This window comes from Nesoenas mayeri (genome assembly GCF_963082525.1).
Source record: "Nesoenas mayeri genome assembly, chromosome: 2".
Taxonomy (NCBI): Eukaryota; Metazoa; Chordata; class Aves; order Columbiformes; family Columbidae; genus Nesoenas; species Nesoenas mayeri.
In genome coordinates, this window is record NC_137543.1 from 96,708,119 (window position 1) to 96,734,594 (window position 26,476).

At 47.3% G+C, this 26,476-nt stretch overlaps 1 long non-coding RNA gene across 1 annotated transcript in view; it reads left to right on the forward strand.

Moving 5' to 3' along the window:
- LOC308037395 overlaps window positions 1–26,476 on the forward strand; it is a 293,259-nt gene that overhangs the window by 198,504 nt on the left and 68,279 nt on the right. The window lies entirely within an intron of this gene.

The window sequence follows — 26,476 nt, forward strand, 5'->3', positions numbered from 1 at the left end:
AAAACCCAAACAAGTTACAGACCAAGAAGGTAGATGTAGGAAACAGCATGCAGAGATGTTGCATGGGGACCCAGTGCTGTGGAGCAGCCACTGGTGTCCTGTCAGGAACAGGAAGGATTCGCAGCTGCCACTCGGCAGCTCTCCCTGCGGGCAACACCAGCGCCTGGCAGGGACCAGAGCGCTTCTCGTGCACCCTGCCCAAGAAGCACAGCAGCAAAACAAGGTGCGCAAGGCAAAACATCTGCTTGTCATCACTACACGTGATGCTTTGGAAAAGCTCCCACAGTACCACATACCTCTTCTTTCGTGCATGGTCGGTCCCGCGCCTCATTCTCAAGGTTCTCCCTCTTCAGGAACCAGGCAAAGCTTGGCCTCTATTGCTGCTGCTGCTCTCTGCAGCTCTGGGACTGGTGTTTCAAGCTGGGCTGTTTGTTCAAGCTAAACGGAAAAATGCATCAGCCTGCTCCTGGCTACACGTGGGCTTGTGTTAAGGATTGTGAGCATTGGCTCTGAAAAAGAGTGAGAAACAGAAATGACATGGAATAACAGAACATGACAAAACATAAAATGGAGTAAATTAAAATAATCAAATAAAATAAAATAGAAACACTTGTATCCATTGCGTTTTGTGTGCTGGAAAGTGGGTTTTAGGGAAGAGTGAGGGGAGAATGAAGGAAGGGAGAGGGAGGGGGGAAGGGAAGGGAAGGGAAGGGAAGGGAAGGGAAGGGAAGGGAAGGGAAGGGAAGGGAAAGCAGGAGAGGAGAGGAGAGGAGAGGAGAGGAGAGGAGAGGAGAGGAGAGGAGAGGAGAGGAGAGGAGAGGAGAGGAGAGGAGAGGAGAGGAGAGGAGAGGAGAGGAATTCTGCTTTGTTATGCCTGGAGGTCTGCATGACAAGCCCTGAGAGAGCCCTGAGGGCTCGATACCTGAAATTGTGTGGGTTTGACTGAAAGTGAACTCATTTTCTTCATGGAGTTAGAAACCTTTCTTTTTCACAGCTTGCACAGTCATTATTTGGAATTAGTTTGAGAACACGAGATAACACCCCAGCACAGAGCTAATGTTTTTGGTTGCTCTGGTCTGAGAGCCAAGGACATTCTCACTGCTCTGCCCACAGATGTGACGTATCGAGGAAGGGGGGCAGAGATGGGGCAGAGCTGGACTGACATCCAGGCTGACCGATACAAGTATTTCATCCCATTAGCGTCATGGGAATTATTTAGGGAGGGAGGGGATCTCTCTCACTCTCTCAGGCGTGCAGTGCAATCTTGATAAACTGGCCACATGGGTCAAGAAAGCTGCCTGGCAACCAAACAGATCCATTGCACTCTTCTGCTCAGCACAGCAAGATTTGCCCTCTAAGTCTCGGCAACTTCTTGAATATCACCCATAATCAATCAATACAGGTTTCAAATAGCAACATGGCACGACAAAATAATACATTCTTCTCTTTAAGTCCACTCCTTTTTTTAATCTTTGCCTAGACCTTCAGGAAACGTCAAACCAAACTCACTACTGAGCAGTTCAACACACAACCCACGCAAAATAAAGGCTCCCAATTAGGAACCCGATTACAAGCATCAATCGTGCAACTGCTACTCTCTGGCACGGCTGCCCTGAACCCATCACCCCTAGAGATGAAGTCGAAGGGAGAAACTACTCAGCTGGCAAATATTCCAAAACCACAAACACGTTTTGCTCACAGACCCAACAGCAAGTTTCCCCTCAGCAAACAAAAGATTAAACAGCACCAACAAGCAGAAATAATACTCACAAGTGTGACCCATCTTCTGCGGGATTTTCCCGTACCGGCCGACACCGCCGGACCCGGCGGGCACACCCGCTCCAGCTGCCCGCCAAGCGGCGGCGCCGGCCGCGCCACCCACGCGTGCCCACAAGCGGCCTCGCCCTCCCCGCCCGCCCGCCGGGAACAAGACGGACCCCAGCGCAGCCCCGCCCGGGCACCGGGAGAGCGCGGAAGCGTCGCGGCGCCGGTTCCCGAGCGGCAGCAGCAGCGGCAGCAGCAGCTGAGAGGGGCTGGTGCTCGCCTTGGCCGCCGTGCTGGACACACACCCGACCCATCGCTACCGCCTCCCGCAAAGACCGACCCAGCAGCCCCGACGGGCGGATGGCAGAGCCGTCGCTCCTCGGCCCCGCCCCGTGTGCCGGTAAACGCGGGAACGAGTGGGAGTCGCGCGGTTTGGCTGCTCCCGAGAGAGAGCTGGAGGAAAAACTCTTCCCGCCCCCTGTCCCTTCTTCTCCAGCCGGGCAGCCTCCTGCAGCTGCCGCCGCTCCAACCGCTGCCGACAGCCCGGTGGCCCCGATGTGCCACCCCACCCTTCCATCGGGCTTTTTCTTGTGCGTGGAGTGGCCGGTGGAGACTCTTCTCATTAACTCACAAGAAGGTTGTTGCAAGAAGGATTTCTGGAAGCGCTCGAACATCCGTAGAATTGGCTTGGAGCCAAAAAAGCACTGTCTCTTCAAACACGTTTTGCATTCTTAACACTACAGCACTAAAGAAAATCGGTATTTCCACTTGTACAGCCATTGCACATTCTGTGGCGGGTCAGAGTCCAGAAGAACCGCGCCTTCAGAAGCTCTGTCCTCTGCCTCGGAGGGTGACGCTCCCTCCAGAAACGCCCCCACCTCTCAGAGGAGGGACAGCTGCTGCTGTCCTGGGGCTGCAGGCTGGGCTCTCAAACGAGCCGACTTCCCGGGTCACTCCGAACAACTCGGCTGTCGGCTCCTGGAGTGAAATGCAACCTTTGCAACCCCCTGATGCCGCTGCCCTGCTGGGCTGGGCACAGGAGCCCTTCGCCGTGACCAGGGCAGGGAGATGCAACGCTGGGCTTGACTCGCTGCGGAGCTGCAGGGCTGGTGTGTCACCCTGCAGCAGAGGGGGATGAAGTGCCAGCTGGGGCAGTGACAGTGACTGTGCCAGTCAGCGCAGGCAGGTGACAGGAACAACCACGAAGCCACTAATGAAATGCAAAGAGTACAGCGCGGGAAAGAGCACTGGATCAGCAGCTGGTGGATTGTCTCTTCGTTTTCGGTTGACTATCCGTGTTCTGTATTGAATTATTGATTTCTTTTTACTGATGTATGGTTGGTCATCTTAATACGTTTGGGGATTTCTTGGATATTAGTTTTCCTTTCTTTTACAAGGGGAAAATGGTGTGGGACACATTTTTATTCATACATGGTATAGGACTAACACTGTTTTTGCCAGTGCCTAACCAGACTCTATTGAATGGAGCTTGGGACTTGATACAAGGCTTCATGCAAATTTGGAAGCAGAGGGACCAGGGGATGTGTCTCAAGCAATACTACAGGGTCTTTCAAAAACATGGTCCCAATTTCAAAGGCAGAATGATTTCCAGTTGGGTCCATCTTTCCAAAACATCCTGTACTTGGAGAGAGTTGTGGAAACAAACTTGAGATGGGTCCTATGTTACCTCTGTTCCTGCTCCTCGTCCCATAGACATGTAAATATAGAAAATTAAATCGATAAATGTGTGCACACAGAAGCCCACAGAACCCCACAGGAGACTGCAGGAGACAGAAGGACACCGCTAGAAACCACAGGACACCATTGGCTCTGTGTCTTGGTTTAAAAAGGAAAAAGGTTTTCATATTTCAGCAAATAATTAAGACTTTTGTTTTCTCTCTCCTTCTCCCTAGAGATGTGTCTATGGACAATATAGTTTAGAAAACTATGTACATATAGACAATAACAACTAGAAATGCATCCACACAGAAGCCCGCTGGGGACCGCCGGAGATTGCAGGAGACCGTGGGAGACTGAAGAACACCGCTGGAAACCACAGGACGCCACTGGAGAACGTCGGAGACCAAAGGACACCGTGGGACCTGCACCTTGCCTGGAAAAAGGAAAAGTTTCTTAACATTTTACAAATACTTCAGACTTTTTTCTTTCTCTCTCCCTCTGTAAATAACAGAAATGCAGTACGAGAGGAAGGGAGAAAAAGTCGTCTTTTGAACTTACAATCATGATGCGATCTGCTACAATAATAGATTTTAACATTGACAGAAACATGCTCCTAGTGATGCATCTAGTAAAAAAACAGGAAAGATTTGGATCAGTTCTAGTGTAACATTGTATCTGCTGAGACCGTGGCTTCCCTAGATGTCAGCTGGGGAATATAGAGGCTGCAGGAAAGTTTGTTGACAGAAAGTGGGAAACGTGGATTTTTTTTCCCACTTAACTTTTTCTTTCCCCTTTCCAGAATCACAGAATCACAGAATCGACTGGGTTGGAAAAGACCTCAGAGGTCACCGAGTCCAACCTTTGGTCCAACTCTAGTCCGTTTACTAGATCATGGCACTAAGTGCCATGTCCAATCTCAGTTTAAAAACCTCCAGGAACGGCGAGTCCACCACCTCCCTGGGCAGGCCGTTCCAATGCCTGACCACTCCCTCTGTAAAGAATTTCTTTCTAATATCCAGCCTAAATTTCCCCTGGCAGAGTTTAAGCCCATGCCCCCTTGTCCTATTGCTGACTGCCTGGGAGAAGAGACCAATTCCCAGCTGGCTAGAACTTCCCTTCAGGTAGTTATAGAGAGTGATGAGGTCACCTCTAAGCCTCCTCTTCTCCAGACTAAACAACCCCAGCTCCCTCAGCCTGTTCCCATAGGTCTTATGTTCAAGTCCCTTCACCAGTCGTGTTGCTCTTCTCTGGACCCGCTCCAGCACTTCAATGTCTTCCCTGAACTGAGGGGCCCAGAACTGAACACAGTACTCCAGGTGTGGCCTCACCAATGCAGAGTACAGGGGAAGGATCACTGCCCTTGTCCTGCTGACCACGCTATTTTTGATACAGGACAGGATACCATTGGCCTTCTTGGCCACCTGGGCACACTGATGGCTCATGTTGAGCTTCCTGTCAATTAGTACCCCCAGATCGCTTTCTGTCTGACTGCTCTCCAGCCACTCTGCGCCCAGCCTGTAGCGCTGCAGGGGGTTGTTGTGACCGAAGTGCAGCACTCGGCACTTGGCACTGTTGAACTTCATCCCATTGGAATCAGCCCATTTTTCCAGCCTATCCAGATCCCTCTGCAGAGCCCTCCTGCCTTCCAGCAGGTCGACACTCCCTCCCAACTTGGTGTCATCAGCAAATTTGCTGATGATGGTCTCAATCCCCTCATCTAAATCGTCAATAAAGATGTTAAACAGGACTGGACCCAACACTGACCCCTGGGGACACCACTAGTGACTGGCCGCCAGCTGGATGCAGCCCCATTCACCAGCACTCTCTGGGCCCGGCCCTCCAGCCAGTTCTTAACTCAGCGTAGAGCGCACTTGTCCAAGCCACGGGCTACCAGCTTTTGCAGGAGTATATTATGGGAGACAGTGTCGAAGGCCTTGCTGAAGTCCAGCTAGACCACATCCACGGCTTTCCCCTCATGCACCAGGTGAGTCACCTGATCATAAAAGGAGATCAGGTTGGTCAGACAGGACCTGCCCCTCCTAAACCCGTGCTGGCTGGGTCTGATCCCTTGTCCATCCTGAAGGTGCTGTGTGATTCCATTCAGGATGATCTGCTCCATAACCCTGCCAGGCACCGAGGTCAGGCTGACAGGCCTGTAGTTGCCAGGGCCAGCTTTGCAGCCCTTTTTGTGGACTGGGGTAACATTGGCCAATTTCCAATCATACGGGACCTCCCCAGTGAGCCAGGACTGTTGGAAGATGATGGAGAGCGGCTTGGCAAGTTCTTCTGCTAGCTCCCTCATCACCCTAGGATGGATCCCATCTGGTCCCATAGACTTGTGAGGATCCAGGTGGCTCAGTAAATCACCAACTATTTCCTCCTAGAATACAAGGGGCCTATTTGGCTTCCTATCTCTGTCAACCACCTCCAGAAATGAGTTGTCCTGAGGGCCACCTGTCTTACTGGTAAAAACTGAGGCAAAGTAGGCATTAAGTACCTCAGCTTTCTCCTCATCTTTGTTAACTGTATTTCCCTCAAAGTCCAACAGAGAATGGAGGTTTTCCTTGCCCCTCCTTTTGTTATTAACATATTTGAAGAAGGACCTTTTATTATCCCTGACAGAATTGGCCAAATTAACTTCAAGTTGCACTTTTGTTTCCCTGATTTTTTTTCTGCATGATCTAGCTCTTTCCATAAATTCTTCCTAAGTAGCCAGCCCTTTTTTTCCACAGTCGGTAAAGTCTCTTTTTATTTCTGATTTCATTCAGAATCTCCCTGTTTAGCCAAGCCGGTTGTCTTCCCCGCCGGCTAGCCTTTCGGCACACTGGTATAGCCTGTTCCTGTGCACTCAAAACCTCCTGCTTGAAGCATGTCCAACCCTCCTGGGCCCCCTTGTTTTTAAGCATTGTTTCCCAGGGTATGCTCTGAACTAGACTTCTGAATAGGCAAACATCTGCCCTCCGGAAGTCCAGCGTAGAGGTTTTGTTAATGGTTCTCCTTGTATCTCTGGGTATTGAAAATTCTATTATTTCACGGTCGCTATGCCCCAGGCGGCCTCCAACCACTACATCTCCCACCAGCCCTTCTCTGTTTGTAAACAGTAGGTCTAGCGGGGTCTTGCCCCTGGTAGGCTCATTTACCAGCTGATGAAGGAAATTGTCCTCTATACACTCTAGGAACTTCCTAGACTGCCTCTTCTGTGCAGTATTGAGCTCCCAGCAGATATCCGGCAGGTTAAAGTCACCCACAAGAACAAGGGCCATCGATTTTGAGACATCTGCCAGCTGCTTGTAGAATAATTCATCTCCTTCATCGTCCTGGTTGGGCGGTCTATAACAGACACCCACGAGGATGTCAGCCTTGTTGAACTGCCCTCTGATTCTGGTCCACGGGCACTCAACTTTGTCACTGCTGACCTCAAGTTTAACAGAGTCGAGTGACTCTCTAACATACAAAGCCACCCCCCCACCTCTTCTGCCCTGCCTATCTTTTTTGAAGAGCTTGTAGCCACACATAGCAGCACTCTAGTCATATGAGACATCCCACCATGTTTCTGTGATGGCAACTATGTCATAGCTTTCCTGCTGCACGATGGCTTCCAGCTCCTCTTGTTTGTTGCCCATACTGCATGCATTAGTGTACATGCACTTCAAGTGGGCTGCTGATTTCACTCTTAATTCGGGCTTTCCTTCCTTAGGCTGATCTTTGGAGAGCCCAGTTTCAATCCCTTCCCCCTTCAAACCTAGTTTAAAGCCCTCCTGATCAGCCCTGCCCACTTATGGGCTATAGTCCTCTTGCTCTCCCTAGCAGGATGAAGCCCATCTGATTTGAGGAGACTAGGTACCATGGAGTTTGCCCCATGGTCAAAAAACCCAAAATTTTGACGGTGACACCAATCCTTAAGCCACCTGTTGATGAGATGGGCTTTTCTACTCCTCTCTTTATTTAGCTCCTCCTCCATCCCAGATAGCACAGGAACTGAGGCAAATATCACTTGTGCTCCCATCCCATTAACTGACCAACCCAGCGCTTTAAAGTCCTTTTTAATTATCTTGGTACTTCTTCTGTTGATGTCCTCGCTGCCAGCTTGGACTACTAACAGGGGATAGTAGTCTGAGGGCTGAATTAGCTCCAGAAGTCTTCTCTTAATGTCCCTCACCCTGGCCCCAGGAAGGCAGCACATCTCCCTGTGGGATGGGTCTGGGCGACATGTAGGGCCCTCTGTTCCCCTCAGAAGGGAGTCGCCAACTACTACCACTCTTCTTTTTTTTTTGTCTTCTTACAGCTGCAGTTGTAATCCTTTTTGCAGATGAGGGGGCTCTCCAGGTGGATCTTCTTGGCTGTCCTCTGCCTGATTTTCAGGGTCCAGGGCCTCATATCTATTTATTAAGGGCACCAAGGGTGGTGAAGGGGTTCGAGAGAAGGTTGTTTTACCTCTCCGATCAGGGACCTGTTGCCATTCCCCCCCATCAATTAGATCTGCTCTAGCTGCCTTATGGCAGGAGGGACAAGGCTTTGCCATCTCCTGTTGCACAACCTTGCTCAAAACAAACTGTTTTGACTCCACCAGTCAATTTCTTCTTCACTCCCCCTAATGCTCCTTAGTCTCTCCACCTCTTCCTCTTCTTCCCACCCCTGTTTAGGCTCACGACCTTCCAAAAGCTATTGCAGCAGATTGCACACAAGTCCCTGCCGTTGTCTCGAACTCTGTAAAACCATCAGGCAGATACGTTATTGTAATATTGTCTTGTGTGCTGCTGGGCCAAGAAGTGACATGAACGCCATGTAAACACGGGCAGTGATGGCTCCTGGTCAGCAGTCACAGGTTGGCCTCAGTAATTGCTGTGAGATTAATCCCACACAGGAGCAACAGTATATGCTTCTGCCTTGTCAGCCTTATGAACAGGGCAAGTGGAGGGGAAAAATGCTCTTCTGTTAACTTCAAGTCATCATCTATGCTATCTGCAGCAATAATAGATTCTAACATCAAAAAAACCCTCCTCATTATGCATCCGTTAGTAAAACTGAGAAGAATTGCATCAGATCTAGCGTACAATTGTATGTACCGAGCCCGTGGCTTCAGTACAAGTAAGCTGGGAATCTAGAAGCTGCAGGAAAATTTGTTGACCAAAACGGGTAACTTTGATTTTTTATTTCCCCCATTAACCGTTTTCCCCCCCTTCCTATTTTCCCATCCCTCTTTAGGCTCATAACCTTGCAAAGGCTATTGCAGCAGCTCCCACATTTCTTCTGAAGCATCCAGATGCTGAAATGAGGCAGAGAAATGTGGCCTACTGTCAGAGCAGACCTGAGGCTGAGGAGCAAATTAGAGACCTGGAGACAGAAGCTTACGAGGTATGCTTTTTATTCAGAGCCTGGTCTTTGGGATCCCTTCTATCATTCCTCTGATGGGGTGAGATTCAAGGGTCTTGTTTGCTTACATGTCCTCTGCTCCTCCTCTCCTTCCCCTCTTGCTGTTTCCTCCGTCACCTCTGTTGTGTCTTCTTGTTGCATTCAGTAATTCTCATCTCTGGCATTTTGTTTCTTCTTCCCAGGTTTGGTCAGGAAATCGTAACAGAGCTGTAGGAAGAAGTACTGGAAGTAAGGCTGGACTGGCAACAAATCCACACTGTGTTTTGGCAAAAAAGGGACACGGTTAGGTTGATTACTTCCCTGTCCTGTAGACGACAGGGACTGATTTGGGGCCAGCACCCCAAAGGCTTCCTCCCAAGGGTGCTGGGCGGGGTTGGGGTGGGCGGGGCACACGCGTGGCTCTGTCACCCCCGTGTCACAATGCCAGCACCCGGCAACACAGCACTCACAATGCCCCGAGCAGGATCAAAAGGAGCAGCCGGGTCCCGTGTCCAGTGCCAGAGCTGGCCCGGGGGCAGCCCCAACACATCCCGGAGGAAGCACTTGAGGAGCTGCTGGAACCACAGGGCAGGGGCTGAGGGAGGAAGAGCTTGCATGAGGCTGCTGGAGGTTCTCCACTGCAAGGTGATCTGCTGCCACCTTCCAAGCTCAGCTCATGGATGGAAATCCTTTTGAGCTGGATAGCAGTGGAGAGACCAAGGGAATTTCTTCTGTCCTTGGAACACCCACTGGTGTCCCACCAGGCGCAGGAAGGATTCTTGCCCCCAAGGTCCATCCGCTCAGAAGCATTTGGGCACTCTCGGAAGTCCGGGAGATTGCTCCAGCTCAAGGGAGGATAGCATAGGACAGGCTAGGTTTTGGGCAGGTCCTGGGGGGCGTGAGCAGCCTGTGGGACAAGGAGCCAGGTCTGGCTCACATGCTCAGGGAACAGCCGATCGCCAGCACTGGGGTCAGGAAGGAATTTTTTCCCCCGGGGCGGATTGGCACTGGTCCCCGGGGTTTTTTTGCCTTCCTCTGCAGCATTGAGCATGACCACTTTGCAGAGCTTCTCTGGGCACTTTTGGCTCGGTTCCTGCCTGTTGCTCAAGCACCAGGAAGATGGCCTCTCGTGCCCTGCAGCTGGGGGGAGGAAGGCTTTTTTTCCCCACACGTGGGACAGCAAGCGTCTCTGGGGGTTTTTTGCCTTCCTCTGCAGCATTGAGCACGGCCCCTTGCCACGGCTTCTTTGGGCCATTTGGGCTGGGCGCCTGCTGCTCCACGAGGTGGCCCTAAACTTAGCTAGAACAGTCTACCTAAACCAGCATAGAACAACTCACCTAAACCAACCTTAAACAACCTAAACCAGTCTGCCTTAAAAAATTTCAATCAGCCACCAACAACCTAAACAGAACCTTAATCTACAACAAACTACCTAAACCAACCTAAACCAAACAAAAGAAACCAACCTAAAAACCCTAAAACAAACCTACCCAAACCAAATGACCTAAAAAATCCTACCTAAAACAATCTAAAACTACAGAAACCAGCATTTCTCAGCCAACCTTAAGCAACCTGTAACCAAACCCAAACCAACCAATCTTAAGCTAAAACAACCATTAAACAATCTCAAACAACTTCAAAACAATCTGACAAAGGATAAAACTACCTAAAACAACCCATCTAAACCAACCTCAAAAATATGAAACCAAATGACACAACCTGACCAAAATGACGTAAAGCAAACAACCCAAAGCTAAATAGAACCACTGAAACCAGCCTACAATCACCAAGCTAAAAACCAATCTAAATCACGGAAATGTCAACAACTAAGCTAAAACTACTGGATCCCCTTGACCTAGCAATGGTTCGCCTCTAGCGGGGAAGGTCGTCCTCTCTGAGCAAGGGAGGGAAACACGTGGAGCAGGGAAGGAGGAAGGGGACATCTGCTGAGACAGCAGAAACAGCCCAATCCAGCCTGGTGATTAGTGGGGGGACACATGTCCCAGCCAGATTGCGGTCACATCCAAATCATCCAGACACAACCTAAAACCAACAAAACACAATGTCAATCTAACCAAAACACCTAAAGCACCCTCAACAACTAATCTAAACCATCCCAACCAGAAGGAACCCATCTTCAAAACATGTAACGCAAATAACACTGCCTAAAACAACCTACCAAAAAGTAACTAAACCAACCTAAACCAAACAACCTGAGCCAGCCTCAACAGAAACCCTCCAAGCAACCTAAACAATCTAAACCAAACCTGCCTAAACCAACCTACCTGAGAACACAGACACCCACCAACCCACCTAAACTGCCTACTGAAAAGAAACAACCTAAAATAACCAACCAACCAACCAACCAACTTAAAATCATCTAAACAAACCTAAACCAAACTACTGAAAACGGCCTCAACTAAAACAGCTTCAGATACGCCACCTACAACAACCAAGGGAAGACACCTTCAACCAAAAATCACCTAAATTAACCTTAAATAACTGCAACCAACCAACCTTCAAGAACGTCAACCAATCTAGCTTCAAAATCTCCATTCCACCAGCCATCAACAACCTAAAAAGAACCTTCAACAATCTACAGCATACTACCTGAACCAACCTCAAGCAACCTCAAGCAACTAACCAAAACCAAAATACAAACAACCTTCAATGACCTCCAAGAACCCAGCTACAACAACATGAAGCCTCTGAGAAACAGACAACCTACAAACACACAACCAGCCTCAGACAGCACAAAACAACTGAAAACAACAAACCCCAAACAACCTCAACCTACTTAAGCCAAGTGACCAAAAAAACCTCAACCACCAAACAACCAAAACCAAACCTACCAAAAAACCCAAACTAAACCACCTAGTCAACCTGAGCCACCACAAAACACCTCAACAACCTCCAACAGCCTACCCAAATCAAATCACCTCATCCAAACTACCTAAATACAACTAAACCAACCTCAAACAAACAACCTGAACCAACCTCAACACAAACCCTTCAAGCAACCTCAGTGATGGAAACCAAACCTACCTAGGCCAACCTACCTGAAAACACAGACATCCATGAACCTACCTAAACTGCCTACTGAAAAGAACAGAAGAAAATCAAACCGACCTCAAAGAACCAACCTAAACCACCCAACCTCCAATCATCTAAACAACCTCCATCAAACCACCTACACCAACCTCACACAAACTACTGAAAGCAACCTCCACAAAAACAACTTCACATACCCCACCTAAAACAACCAACAGAAAACAACTTCAACCAAAAATCACCTACATCAAGCTACCTAAACCCACCAGCCTTCAACAACCAGCTTCTCACAACCACCCTCAAAGAACAACCTGCCGCAAACAAACCACCTCCAACCACCTCAACAACCTCAACCAAGCTACCAAACCCAAAAACCTCCCTCCACCAAAACAGCCCCTGCTTGGAAGGCCTCCAGCCTGGCTGCACCATGCGCAGCTGCCACTCGGCAGCTCTCCGTGCAGGCAACACCAGCGCCTGGCAGGGACCAGAGCGCTTCTCGTGCACCCTGCCCAAGAAGCACAGCAGCAAAACAGGTGTGCAAGGCAAAAAGTCTGCTTGTCATCGCTACGTGTCACGTAGCTCTGGAAAACATCCCACGGTACCACAGCCATCATCAGCTTCTTCTCCTCCTTCTTCTTTTGGGCATGGTCAGTCCCGCGCCTCATTCTCAAGGTTCTCCCTCTTCAGGAACCAGGCAGAGCTTGGCCTCTATTGCTGCTGCTGCTCTCTGCAGCTCTGGGACTTGCCTTTGCCAGCCTGCAAGGGCTGTTTGTTCAAGCTAAACGGAAGAATGCATCAGCCTGCTCCTGGCTACACGTGGGCTTGTGTTAAGGATTATGAGCATTGGCTCTGAAAAAGAGTGAGAAACGGAAATGACATGGAATAACAGAACATGACAAAACACAAAATGAAGTAAATTAAAAGTATAAATAAAATAAAATAAAATAAAGTAAAGTAAAATAAAATAAAATAAATTGAATTAAAGTAAAAAAAATAAAAAAATATAAAAATAAAATAAAATAAAATAAAATAAAATAAAATAAAATAAAATAAAATAAAATAAAATAAAATAGAAAAACTTGTATCCATTGCATTTTATGTCCTGGAAAGTGGTTTTGAGGGAAGAGAGAGAGGAGAGAGAGAGAAGAGAGAAAAGGGAAAGGGAAAGGGAAAGGGAAAGGGAAAGGAAAAGGGAAAGGGAAAGGGGAAGGGGAAGGGGAAGGGGAAGGGGAAGGGAAAGGGGAAGGGGAAGGGAAGGGGAAGGGAAGGGGAAGGGGAAGGGGAACGGGAAGGGGAAGGCGAAGGGGAAGGGGAGAGAAGAGGAGAGGAGAGGAGAAAAAAGGAGAGGGGAGGAGAGGAGAAGGGAAGGGAAGGGAAGGGAAGGGAAGGGAAGGGAAGGGAAGGGAAGGGAAGGGAAGGGAAGGGAAGGGAAGGGAAGGGAAGGGAAGGGAAGGGAAGGGAAGGGAAGGGAAGGGAAGGGAAGGGAAGGGAAGGGAAGGGAAGGGAAGGTGCGGGAAGGGAAGGGAAGGGAAGGGAAGGGAAGGGAAGGGAAGAGAAGGGAAGGGAAGGGAAGAGAAAGGAAGGGAAGGGAAGGGAAGGGAAAGAGAAGAGGAAGAGGAAGAAGAGAAGAGAAGAGAAAGAGAAAGAGAAAGAGAAAGAGAAAGAGAAGAGAAGAGAAGAGAAGAGAAGAGAAGAGAAGAGAAGAGAAGAGAAGAGAAGAGAAGAGAAGAGAAGAGAAGAGAAAGAGAAGAGAATGCTGAAAAATATTGCACTATTTAATTTTTTCTCATGAGAATCAACACAGGAAAATTCTAAATTGTTTAAACAAAGAAAGTATTTGCTACAGTTGCACTTGATCAACATCATGTTCTTTCCAACAAGTGAACAAGTGCAACCAAGTTTCTTTCAGGAGCCGTACGGAAGGAGAAAGTACAGATTCTGCTCTGTATGATAGCAAGCAGGTGAGGGAGGTGCTGCTGATTTCAAAACTATATGGGCTCTGCTGTGTCGGTTTTGAACCGGGGGAAGAAAAACAGCCCTTATTGTTTCACTATTTTGGTCCACTTTAACTCATTTGCAAGGTAGATCCATTGCTTGGAGAGACTGTTGAGAATTACCTGGAACTAACACTATTTTAGCACAGGATCTGTTTGTTCCCTGGCCAAAGAGTCGCTATGTCTTGGTTAATAACACTACACGATTTCATCAACATATTTCTATCTCAAGAGGTCCAGTTCTATGTTATTTTCCAGTAACACATTCCTTCCTAATTCCTATCTCACACTTAGAGATGAGCGGCATATCATTTCTGCAGTGTCTACTTATCACCCAAGGAAGTCAACAAATCTCTTTTCCATAGCTACAAGGAGTTTTCAAAGATGTGACGGTTCCCTCCAGACATCGACTGATCTTAAAGAAGGAGCAAAATCCAAAAGGATCAATAAATGTGGAAAAGATCTTTGGTATTAGGGAACTGAGATGAACTGGTGCAACTTTCTTCCCTAGTGGTTTGAAAAAAATGCTGTTTGACTGCTGCTCATACTGATAATCCACAAAATATTTGCTACACTTTTTAGCCAAAGGACTAAGGCAGTGCCATCAGCAACTTCAGAACACATCCTGAAAAAAAAAGCAGATACTACAGCTCAAAGTCTGAGGAACCAGCATCAATGACTAATGACAGCTGTAACGTGGAGGGCACAGTAAGCAACAGTTGTAGAAGTTTGTTGATCATTTATCATGGCTCTGTTTTGAATACTGACATTTTCCATTACTTTTATTACAACTGTTATTATGAGATCATGACATCACCTATCATACAAGTGTAACTTTCTTAACTTTGCAATGAAAACTTCTGGACAATACACAAAGTTACACAAGCGAGGGAAGTACACAGGGATTTCACAGGCAACTTGGAACTGGGCTCCTGACTTGCATTTCTGACTTTGAAAACCTCTCTCCAAATCATTTCCCATCTTTCATGAAGATCCAGCAGCAGTTCTCCCCTGTGCCTCCTGCTTTCCTTTAGTCATCCAAAGCCCACAGAGCTGCACCGCAAGCTGGAAGAACAGTAGGCCAGCCTCATGGCCTCTTTCTGTCACCTAGTTTTTATGTACCATTTCTCACTGATTACAACACCCAGTGATTCCTCATCACACATGACACTTCAGATAGTACATCCACGCATTATTTTTGCAGCATTGTATTTGCACATATTAGCTGTTGAACCCTCCAGATGATGTCTTGCCTTTCAAGAAGGGTGTAGTACAACTTCTGGGATTCTACAGAAAGTCAATAGGGCAATAGTGAAGAGAAACAAGTGTGTTTAAACATCTAAAAGGTAGCTGTGAAGAAAAGCATTTGTGTACATCCACTGCACACAGGAAACAGAATGATGAGGCTTAAGTTAAAAACCTGAAAAACGTAGGGTATGTAGCAACCTTTGCAACAGCAGTAATATTAAAGGATTTTTTTAAAGAACAAATTAGACAAGCATTTGTAAGGAATGATATGGAAAACTGATCATCCTCCTTTGGGATGTGAGCAGCACTGGACTATCTTTCAAGGTTCTTCTTTCCTCATTGCTGCCCCCCTGTGCCTTTCCGTGGTCATCACACAAGCACCATCATATTATGATGGCTTAACAGCATTTGGATGCACAGAAACTGTCTTTAGAGCGATGTCTGCAGACCGTGGAGTCAAGATCTGCTCTTTTTCTCTACCAAGCCTGTAAGCTCTCCAGTTTAAGACTGTTTTTAAAATTCTGAGTGAAGTAGAAATTAAATGCACACATTGGAACATGCATAGAATTGTGTTAAAAACAACGCAATGCAATAGTTCTACACCGGCTAGAAATCTTCAAAGTGTTCTGACGACGACCCAACTTATTTCTAGGAAACAAAGTCTTTGGGGCCAAAATCAACACGATGTTCCAATCAAATATATTTATTGTTTTTTAAATATTTTTTTTTAATGTATGCATTGAAAAATCCTGGGGAAGGCAATTGGGACAGAAATGAAAACCCCTTCAGGGAGTCAGTGGTATAGATTGTCATCACGCAATCTAAACAAATTAGGTTCTGGTTGGACTCAATGATCTTGAGGGTCTCCTCCAACCAAAATGATTCTGTGATTCTACAAGTCAAGAGACAAGCTGGCATTCAGTGGGCAAGAACGCTTGGCAGCAGCCAGCAAGGGGCAACTATCATGGAGGAGGAAAGAGAGGAAGGAAGTGAACCAGATGACAATAAAGGGGAGCATGGGGAGAAAATGTCCCTGCAGCTGCTCTCGAGTGTGCTGTTCCCTCCCTCAAGAGTGCAGCTATGAGCAGGCAAAGTGGCACAGGGCATGTAGGGTGTGAGGGTTCAAAGCCTGCAAAGCTGCTGAGGTTTCATCCAAACACAAACCCTCCTGTCCCATCCCAACAGAGGGGATGAGCCCTGACTCAACAGATGAGACCAGGTGCAAGTTAGCTCTGCGTTAATTCTGCGCGGTTATGTGAAGTGAATGGCAGACAGTCACCTCCGGGGTCCAATTCAATTGTGAGTTTTACTAAAAGAACTTGTTGGGATATTGGTTACAGCAAATGGTGACTTGGCAAAGTATAACAGAACTTATCAACACATTAACAGCGAAAATCCTACTACAAGCGGTATTTTGGCAACCATCAGTATATATGAATATGAAATTTAACCAGAAATTAACAGCAGAGCTTAAAGATGGTGTTATCCTTATATGTTCAAAAGGGAAAGAGAGTGGTAGAGAAGGAAGGAAAACTAAGGTATAAGGGAGAGAGAAAGACAGAGTGACATATATAAATACATATCTAGATCTAGATCTAGATCTATATCTAGATCTAGATCTTTATCTATATCTATATCTATATCTATATCTATATCTATATCTATATCTAGATATAGATATAGATATAGATATAGATATAGATATAGATATAGATATAGATATAGATATAGATATAGATATAGATATGGAAGGAGAGACAAAGAAATGAGGGTATAGAAAAAAGGAGAGAAGGAAAGAGCAGAGAGAAAGGAAGAAAGAAAAGAGTGAGGGATCAGGTCTTTTACGGCCCCGCAGTGTGGATGACGGGACTTGTACGATGATGTGTAGCCTTGGTGTTCCACAGCGAGGATGCTGGGGTCAGGAGCGCAGCATCCTCCCATGTCTGGTTCAGAGTGAGGGTCCTCAGGGTGCTGGTATTCTCTTGGTGAGGCCAAGCTGGTATTTCCTTTGATTAGACTGGACAGGCCCTTAGATGAGACTGGTATTCCCTTCCATGCTGTTTTAGGGCGAGCTTTTTATAGCTTCCAGAGTAGAGGAAAGTCGGAGTAGGGGGAAGAAGTGGTGATTGCGATAGAGGGATGAAATAAATAACTTATGCTTTTTCTATGGATAAACAACATTTAATCCAATTCCTTGTATTCCTTAAACACGTGTTCATTAGAGCATAAGCAAACCAGCGCTGAGTGCGCGGGGGATTCGCTCCGCCCAACACGCACACCTTTAAACAATAAGAAGTGTGCTTAAATACAGTAAGGTATTACATATTCATAATGACCGCAGGAACACCTATACATTTTCATAACCTTTCCCCGCTTCTGATTAAAATGATTCTCAGATAACCATTTCCATAGACGCTCCCCTGTTGCGCCTGCGCAGTACTACTTGGTGAATTTGAGGAGGGGTCTTTGGGGGTCTTTGGATGAAGGCTCCTTCAGCTTCATCACAGTGAACTTTTTGCCTTTGGCTCATTATGTTGAATTGACTTGGACCAAGATGCCAAGTTGAATGAATATTTATTAAACCCCACTTCTCTCTGTTTAAAGTTTCGTACAGAGGTTTCCCCAGATGACTCCCTTTTTTCATTTGGTAAAAGGAAAAATGCTGGTTGAATTATCCCTATTGTACAAGACCCTCTCCATTTAGGCATTAACTCATTATAAGCTCTATTCCCACATATCCAAAAGAATCCATCGGGAGCTTTCCATGGTTTGTTTACATCGGTAGAGCCAGGATTCTGCCAATATCTCCTTAAATCCCCAATTTCCTCAAAAGGATTTGCTTTGCTTCGATTCTTCCAGCATATCGTTTCATTTCCCAGGCTACAATTTCGAGACCAATATCCATTAGGTGGACCTGGCCACCAAGTGGGAAGAAGAGAGGTATTTGATGAATTTACTCGTAACACTAACTTACAAGGGGTTTGCCCAACCTATTCAGTAAAACCCAGTTTACCATCATCCCTTGATATGTATACCTGCCCTATTATTAAGTGACTTAATACCCATCCTTCTGGTCTTTTTTCCCCAGTTACATGAGTCCTGTTCCATACCAGTAATCCTTCTGGGCTTACACTCTCTCCTCTCCAAGGCCACTGTTCTGCCATTTGAGACCCCCCACATATCCAGCATGATGTGACATTTAATTCCCGGGCTATCTTTTCCATAAGATCTATAAACAGGTTTTTCCCTACTGTTGGTAATTGTAATCCCTTGTCTTTTTTCCTTACTTCTTCATACCAATCACTATTTTTCAGTACCAATTTCTGTTTCTCTTGCCTCCTTTTCAATTCCTGAGTGGCATTCTTAACTAACTCCTCCTTATACTGATCTTGCACTCTCCCTCCATCTGAATAGCCCTACATACCAGCTTGTGTAAAACAGATATTCTGTTCTCCCCTAGGGCAGGAGACAAAGCCTACACCGAGTCCACCTTTCCCTAGGTTTGTTGCTACCCCTAACTTCTGCCCTTGGATTTCACATTTTTCCAATTTTGTTCTGTCATAACACCCAGAATTAACATGAGTGTGATAACTGAGAACATATTGTGTCAGTCGTCCTATTCTCACGCGCTCATAGCATTTGGTACAGGGGTTGGCCAGGCTAAGTTGGGAACAATAAGTCACCGCTCCTAGCAAGAGGATCAGGTCCAGGTTTCTAGATCCTCTGCCTCTCTGGCCTACCAGGTTGCAGCTGGCAGCCGAGTTCGTCGTCTTCTCGGCAGCAAGGGTAGCGTCCCCGCCTTCCTGGTTTTGCCGTTAGGTGGTGACTTTTTATCGTATTCCAAACTCTTGGCCTTCACTCCCCAGGAGCAACAGGACAACATGCAACTCTATTCTTCCTATCACTGGTGGACTCTCTAAGTTACCACCCACACCTTCAGTAAGTACCTCCCATCATTCTTCACTATTTTTTTTTTTTTTTAATATTCCTCCAGTGGCTGCTAGAATTCTCAATCTAGCTTTGGTTTCCTTATCTCCTCTTAAATGTTTATTACACAATCCTGTTAGCAAGTTCCCTTCGTGGATATGCTTATATCACAGTCCATTACGACCTAAACACCAAATACAAATAAGAGAATTACATATATGACTTAGTTCAACATGCTTAACTATTAAACCATTCTTATTTTCATTTATACTGGACATTCATAACCTTTCCCTGCTTCTGATTAAAATGAGTCTCAGATAACCATTTCCATAGACGCTCCATTGTTGCACCTGCGCAGTGCCACTTGGTGAATTTGAGGAGGGGTCTTTGGATGAAGGCTCCTTCAGCTTCATCACAGTGAACTTTTTACCTTTGGCTCATTCTGTTGAATTGACTTGGACCTAAGCTGCCAAGTTGAATGAAACCAGACTGGAGCCCCCTTTTGCTGTAAATCTTCGCTATCTTGTCTCCTCAAGTTTACAGCTAAACCGCATTTTTCACAGGGACAAGTCTGGACAAGTCCTGGGCCACACTGAGGGTCTCCCTTTGTGTCTTGCAGAAATCCAGGGGGAAATGGTGATTGCAAAAGACCAACAAGTTTTGACAAGCCCTGGGCCATGATAATGGGGTCTCAACTTTTCCCCTTTGTTTGCCAAGCTGGGCATATCAGGAGATGGGGCTATGTGCCCTCCAGCACATCCTCCATCTCCTGTCGGTCAGCCAGCCTGGATCTGTGGCTCCTTAGCTCGTCGCTGATGGGCAGATTGCAGTGCCTCCTGCTCTGAATGTGTCTTCTTCTGGCTGAACTAGTCACAATGTTTTCAGCCATGATCCTTATCAATGCTCAACACCTCCTTCGTGGCTCTTCTAGCACTCCAGTATGGATCACAGAATGGTTGGGCTTGTAAGGGACCTCTGGAAACCATCTAGTCCAACCCACCTGCTAAAGCAGGTTCACCCAGAGCAGATCACACAGGAATGTGTCCAGGCAGGTTCTGAATGTCTCACAGTATCACAGTATGTTTGGGATTGGAAGGGACCTCAAAAGATCATCTAGTCCAATCCCCCTGCTAGAGCAGGAACGCCTAGGTGAGGTCACACAGGAACATGTCCAGGCGGGTTTTGAATGTCTCCAGAGAAGGAGACTCCACAACCCCCCTGGGCAGCCTGTTCCAGTGCTCTGGCATCCTCACTGAGAAGAAGTTTTTTCTCAAATTTAAGTGGAACCTCTTGTGTTCCAGCTTGATCCCATTACCCCTTGTCCTATCATTGTTTGACAACGAGAAGAGCCTGGCTCCATCCTCATGGCACTCACCCTTTATAGATTTATAAACATTAATGAGGTCACCCCTCAGTCTCCTCCAAACTAAAGAGACCCAGCTCCCTCAGCCTTTCCTCATAAGGAAGGTGCTCCACTCCCTTAATCATCTTCGTTGGCCGATCTTGGACCCTCTCCAGCAGTTCCCTGTCCTTCTTGAACTGAGGGGCCCAGAACTGGACACAATATTCCAGATGGGGTCTTACCAGGGCAGAGTAAAGGGGAAGAAGGAGGACCTCTCTCGATCTACTAACCACCCCCCTTCTAATACACCCCAGGATGCCATTGGCCTTCCTGGCCACAAGGGCACAGTGCTGGCTCATGGTCATCCTGTTGTCCACCAGGACCTCCAGGTCCCTTTCCCCTACACTGCTCTCTAATATGTCATTTCCCAACCTATACTAGAACCTGGGCTTGTTCCTGCCCAGATGCAGGACTCTACACTTTCCCTTGTTAAATTTCATTAGGTTATTCCCTGCCCAACTCTCCAGCCTGTCCAGGTCCCGCTGGATGGCAGCACAGCCTTCTGGCGTGTCAGCCACTCCTCCCAGCTTAGTGTCATCAGCAAGCTTGCTGATAGTGCACTCTATTACCTCATCTAAATCGTTAATGAATATATTGAATAATATTGGCCCCAGTACTGACCCCTGAGGCACTCCACTAGGTACTGGCCTCCAACTAGACTCCGCACCATTGACTACCACTCTCTGGCTTCTCTCCTTAAGCCAGTTTGCAACCCACCTCACTACTCTATTGTCTAGACCACACCTCCGCAACTTAGCTGTGAGGATGCTGTGGGAGACTGTGTCAAAGGCTTTACTGAAGTCAAGGTAGACCACATCCACCGCTCTGCCATCATCCATCCACCTTGTTACGTTCTCATAAAAGGCTATGAGGTTGGTCAAGCATGACTTGCCCTTGGTAAAGCCATGCTGACTGCCCCTAATAACCCTCTTATCCTTGATGTGCCTTGAGATGGCACAAAGCTTATCAGCTGTTCCATTACTTTTCCAGGGACAGAGGTGAGGCTGACCAGTCTATAATTACCCGGGTCCTCCTTCTTGCCCTTTTTGAAGACTGGAGTGACATTTGCTTTCCTCCAATCCTCGGGCACCTCTCCCGTTTCCCAAGACTTGGCAAAGATGATGGAGAGCAGTCCAGCAATGACTTCAGCCAGCTCCCTCAGATGCATCCCATCTGGACCCATGGATTTATGGATGTCCAGACTATTTAATTGCTCCCTAACCCAGTCCTCATCGACTAAAGCAAACTCCTCCATTGACGTGGCTTCATCCAGGGTCTCAGGGGTACAGGGCTCCCCAGGACAGCCTCTGGCAGAGTAGACAGAGACAAAGAAGGCATTCAGAAATTCTGCCTTCTCTGTATCTTCTGCCACCAGGGCACCCACCCCGTTCATCAGTGGGCCTACATTGCCTCTGGTATTAGTTTTATCTGCTATGTATTTGAAAAAGTTCTTTTTGCTGTCCTTGACGCCTCTCGCCAGCTGTAATTCTAAGGAGGCCTTGGCTATCCTAGCTGCCTTCCTACATCCTCTAACAGCAGCCTTATATTCCTCCCAAGGGGCCAGCCCCTGCTTCCATGACCTGTGAACTCTCTTCTTCTGCTTCAGCATACCCAACAGATCCCTATTCAACCACGCAGGCCTCCTGGCTCCCTTCCTTTACTTCCTACGTGTGGGGATGCTCTGATCATGAGCGTGGATGAAGCAATCACTGAATGCAATCCAGCTCTCTTGGGCCCCTTTTCCTCAAGCAGTCTTGCCCATGGGATTTCCCCCAGCAATTGCTTGAAAAGGCCAAAGTTAGCCCTGCTAAAGTCCAGGCTTGCAATTCTACTTTCTATTCTGTTCCTGCCACACAAGTTGCTGAACTCCATCATCTCGTGGTCACTGCAACCCAGGCAGCCCTCAACCTTTACTGCTTCGACCAGCCCCTTCTTGTTAGTGAGGATGAGATCCAGCACTGCACCTCTCCTAGTCGGCTCCTCCACCATCTGCATGATGAAGATATCATCAATGCACTGGAGGAACCTCCTGGACTGTGGCTGGCTGGCTGAACGGTCCTTCCACATCAAGATTTGCCCTCTAAGTCTCAGCAAATTTTACAAATCCTTCAGACTTTTTCTGTCTCTCTCCCTCTGTAAATAATAGAAATGCAGTACGGGAGGAAGGGAGAAAAAGTCTTTTTCTGAATGTACAATCACTATGATGTGATCTGCTACAATAACAGCTTTTAACATTAAAGGAAACATGCTCCTAGTGATGCACCTAATAAAAAAACAGGAAAGATTTGGATCAGTTCTAGTGTAACATTGTATCTGCTGAGACTGTGGCTTCCCTAGATGTCAGCTGGGGAACATAGAGGCTGCAGGAAAGTTTGTTGACCAAAAGTGGGAAACTTGGATTTTTTTTCCCAGTTAACTTTTTCTTTCCCCTTTCCTCTTCTTCCCACCCCTGTTTAGGCTCACGACCTTCCAAAAGCTATTGCGGCAGATCGCACTCAAGTCCCTGCCGTTGGCTCGAACTGTGTAACACCATCATGCAGATACGTTATTGGAATATTGTCTTGTGTGCTGCCGAGCCAGGAAGTGACACGAACGCCATGTAAACACGGGCAGTGATGGCTCCTGGTCAGCAGTCACAGGTTGGCCTCAGTAATTGCTGTGAGATTAATCCCACACAGGAGCAACAGTATATGCTTCTGCCTTGTCAGCTTCATGAACAGGGCAAGTGGAGGGGAAAAATGCTCTTTTGTTAACTTCAAGTCACCGTCTATGCTATCTGCAGCAATAATAGATTCTAACATCAAAAAAAACCTCCTCATTATGCATCTGTTAGTAAAACTGAGAAGAATTGTATCAGATCTAGTGTACAATTGTATCTGCCGAGACCGCGGCTTCAGTACAAGTAAGCTGGGAATCTAGAAGCTGCAGGAAAATTTGTTGACCAAAACTGGTAAACTTTGATTTTTTTTTTTCCCCCATTAACCCTTTCCCCCTTTCCTATTTTCCCATCCCTCTTTAGGCTCATAACCTTGTAAAGGCTATTGCAGCAGCTCCCACATTTCTTCTGAAGCATCCAGATGCTGAAATGAGGCAGAGAAATGTGGCCTACTGTCAGAACAGACCTGAGGCTGAGGAGCAAATTAGAGACCTGGAGACAGAAGCTTACGAGGTATGCTTTTTATTCAGAGCCTGGTCTTTGGGAACCCTTCTATCATACCTCTGATGGGGTGAGATTCAAGGGTCTTGTTTGCTTACATGTCCTCTGCTCCTCCTCTCCTTCCCCTCTTGCTGTTTCCTCCGTCACCTCTGTTGTGCCTTCTTGTTGCATTCAGTAATTCTCATCTCTGGCATTTTGTTTCTTCTTCCCAGGTTTGGTCAGGAAATCGTAACAGAGCTGTAGGAAGAAGTACTGGAAGTAAGGCTGGACTGGCAACAAATCCACACTGTGTTTTGGCAAAAAAGGGACACGGTTAGGTTGATTACTCCCCTGTCCTGTAGACGACAGGGACTGATTTGGGGCCAGCACCCCAAAGGCTTCCTCCCAAGGGTGCTGGGTGGGGTTGAGGTGGGCGGGGCTGCACACGCGTGGCTCTGTCACCCCCGTGTCACAATGCCAGCACCCGGCAATGCAGCACTCACAATGCCCCGAGCAGGATCAAAAGGAGCAGCCGGGTCCCGTGTCCAGTGCCAGAGCTGGCCCGGGGGCAGCCCCAACACATCCCGGAGGGAGGAAGCACTTGAGGAGCTGCTGGAACCACAGGGCAGGGGCTGAGGGAGGAAGAGCTTGCATGAGGCTGCTGGAGGTTCTCCATTGCAAGGTGATCTGCTGCCACCTTCCAAGCTCAGCTCATGGATGGAAATCCTTTTGAGCTGGATAGCAGTGGAGAGACCAAGGGAATTTCTTCTGTGCTTGCAACACCCACTGGTGTCCCACCAGGCACAGGAAGGATTCTTGCCCCTAAGGTCCATCAGCTCAGAGGCATTTGGGCACTCTCGGAAGTCCGGGAGATTGCTCCAGCTCAAGGGAGGATAGCATAGGACAGGCTAGGGCTTGGGCAGGTCCTGGGGGGCGTGAGCAGCCTGTGGGACAAGGAGCCAGGTCTGGCTCACATGCTCAGGGAACAGCCGATCGCCAGCACTGGGGTCAGGAAGGAATTTTTTCCCCCGGGGCAGATTGGCACTGGTCCCCGGGGGTTTTTTGCCTTCCTCTGCAGCATTGAGCACGACCACTTTGCAGAGCTCCTCTGGGCCCTTTTGGCTCGGTTCCTGCCTGCTGCTCAAGCACCAGGAAGATGGCCTCTCGTGCCCTGCAGCTGGGGGGAGGAAGGCTTTTTTTCCCCCAACGTGGGACAGCAAGCGTCTCCGGGGGTTTTTTGCCTTCCTCTGCAGCATTGAGCACGGCCCCTTGCCACGGCTTCTTTGGGCCATTTGGGCTGGGCGCCTGCTGCTCCACGAGGTGGCCCCAAACTTAGCTAGAACAGTCTACCTAAACCAGCATAGAACAACTCACCTAAACCAACCTTAAACAACCTAGATAGTCTGCCTTAAAACACTTCAATCAGCCACCAACAACCTAAACAGAACCTTAAACAATCTACAACAAATTACCAAACCAACCTAAACCAAACAAAAGAAACCAACCTAAACACCCTAAAACAAACCTACCCAAACCAAATGATCTAAAAAATCCTTCCTAAAACAATCTAAAACTACAGAAACCAGCATTTCTCAGCCAATCTTAAGCAACCTGTAACCAAACCGACACCAACCAATCTTAAGCTAAAACAACCATTGAACAACCTCAAACAACTTCAAAACAATCTGATAAAGGATAAAACTACCGATAACAACCCATCTAAACCAACCTCAAACATATGAAACCAAATGACATAACCTGACCAAAATGACCTAAAGCAAACAACCCAAAGCTAAATAGAACCACTGAAACCAGCCTACAATCACCAAGCTAAAAACCAATCTAAATCAAGTAAATGTCAACAACGAAGATAAAACACCCTAAAAAACCTCAACAACAAAACTCCAACCACCAGCCACCCTACCCCATGCAGTGTCTCACTTGGATGTGTCTGCACTCTTGGAAGCTTGACTACCCCAGGTTCTCCTACTAATGGACCCTGAGCTTGTTTGGAGGTTCTCGAGCACAGCGCAGCTACCGGATCCCCTTGACCTAGCAATGGTTCGCCTCTAGCGGGGAAGGTCGTCCTCTCTGAGCAAGGGAGGGAAACACGTGGAGCAGGGAAGGAGGAAGGGGACATCTGCTGAGACAGCAGAAACAGCCCAATCCAGCCTGGTGATTAGTGGGGGGACACATGTCCCAGCCAGATTGCGGTCACATCCAAATCATCCAGACACAACCTAAAACCAACAAAACACAATGTCAATCTAACCAAAGCACCTAAAGCACCCTCAACAACCAATCTAAACCACCCCAACCTGAAGGAACCCGTATTCAAAACATGCAATGTAAATAACACTGCCTAAAACAACCTACCAAAAAGTAACTAAACCAACCTAAACCAAACAACCTGAGCCAACCTCAACAGAAACCCTCCAAGTAGCCTAAACAATGTAAACCAAACCTGCCTAAACCAACCTACCTGAAAACACAGACACCCACCAACCCACCTAAACTGCCTACTGAAAAGAAACAACCTAAAATAACCAACCAACCAACCAACTTAAAATCATCTAAACAAACCTAAACCAAACTACCGAAAATGGCCTCAATGAAAACAGCTTCAGATACGCCACCTACAACAACCAACGGAAGACACCTTCAACCAAAAATCACCTACATCAAGCAACCTGCACCCACCAGCCTTCAGCAAACAGCCTCTCACAACCACCCTTAAAGAACCTGCCTCAAACCAACCTCAAACGACCTCAACAAACTGAACCAAGCTACTAAAACCAGAAATGGAAACCAAACTAACACAACCAGTGCTACAAAATCGTCAGAAGACAGCATCAACCAATGAACCCAGCAAAACCAAGAAAAAGAAACCTCCGAAGCTAAACAACATAGATCAGCGGTAAG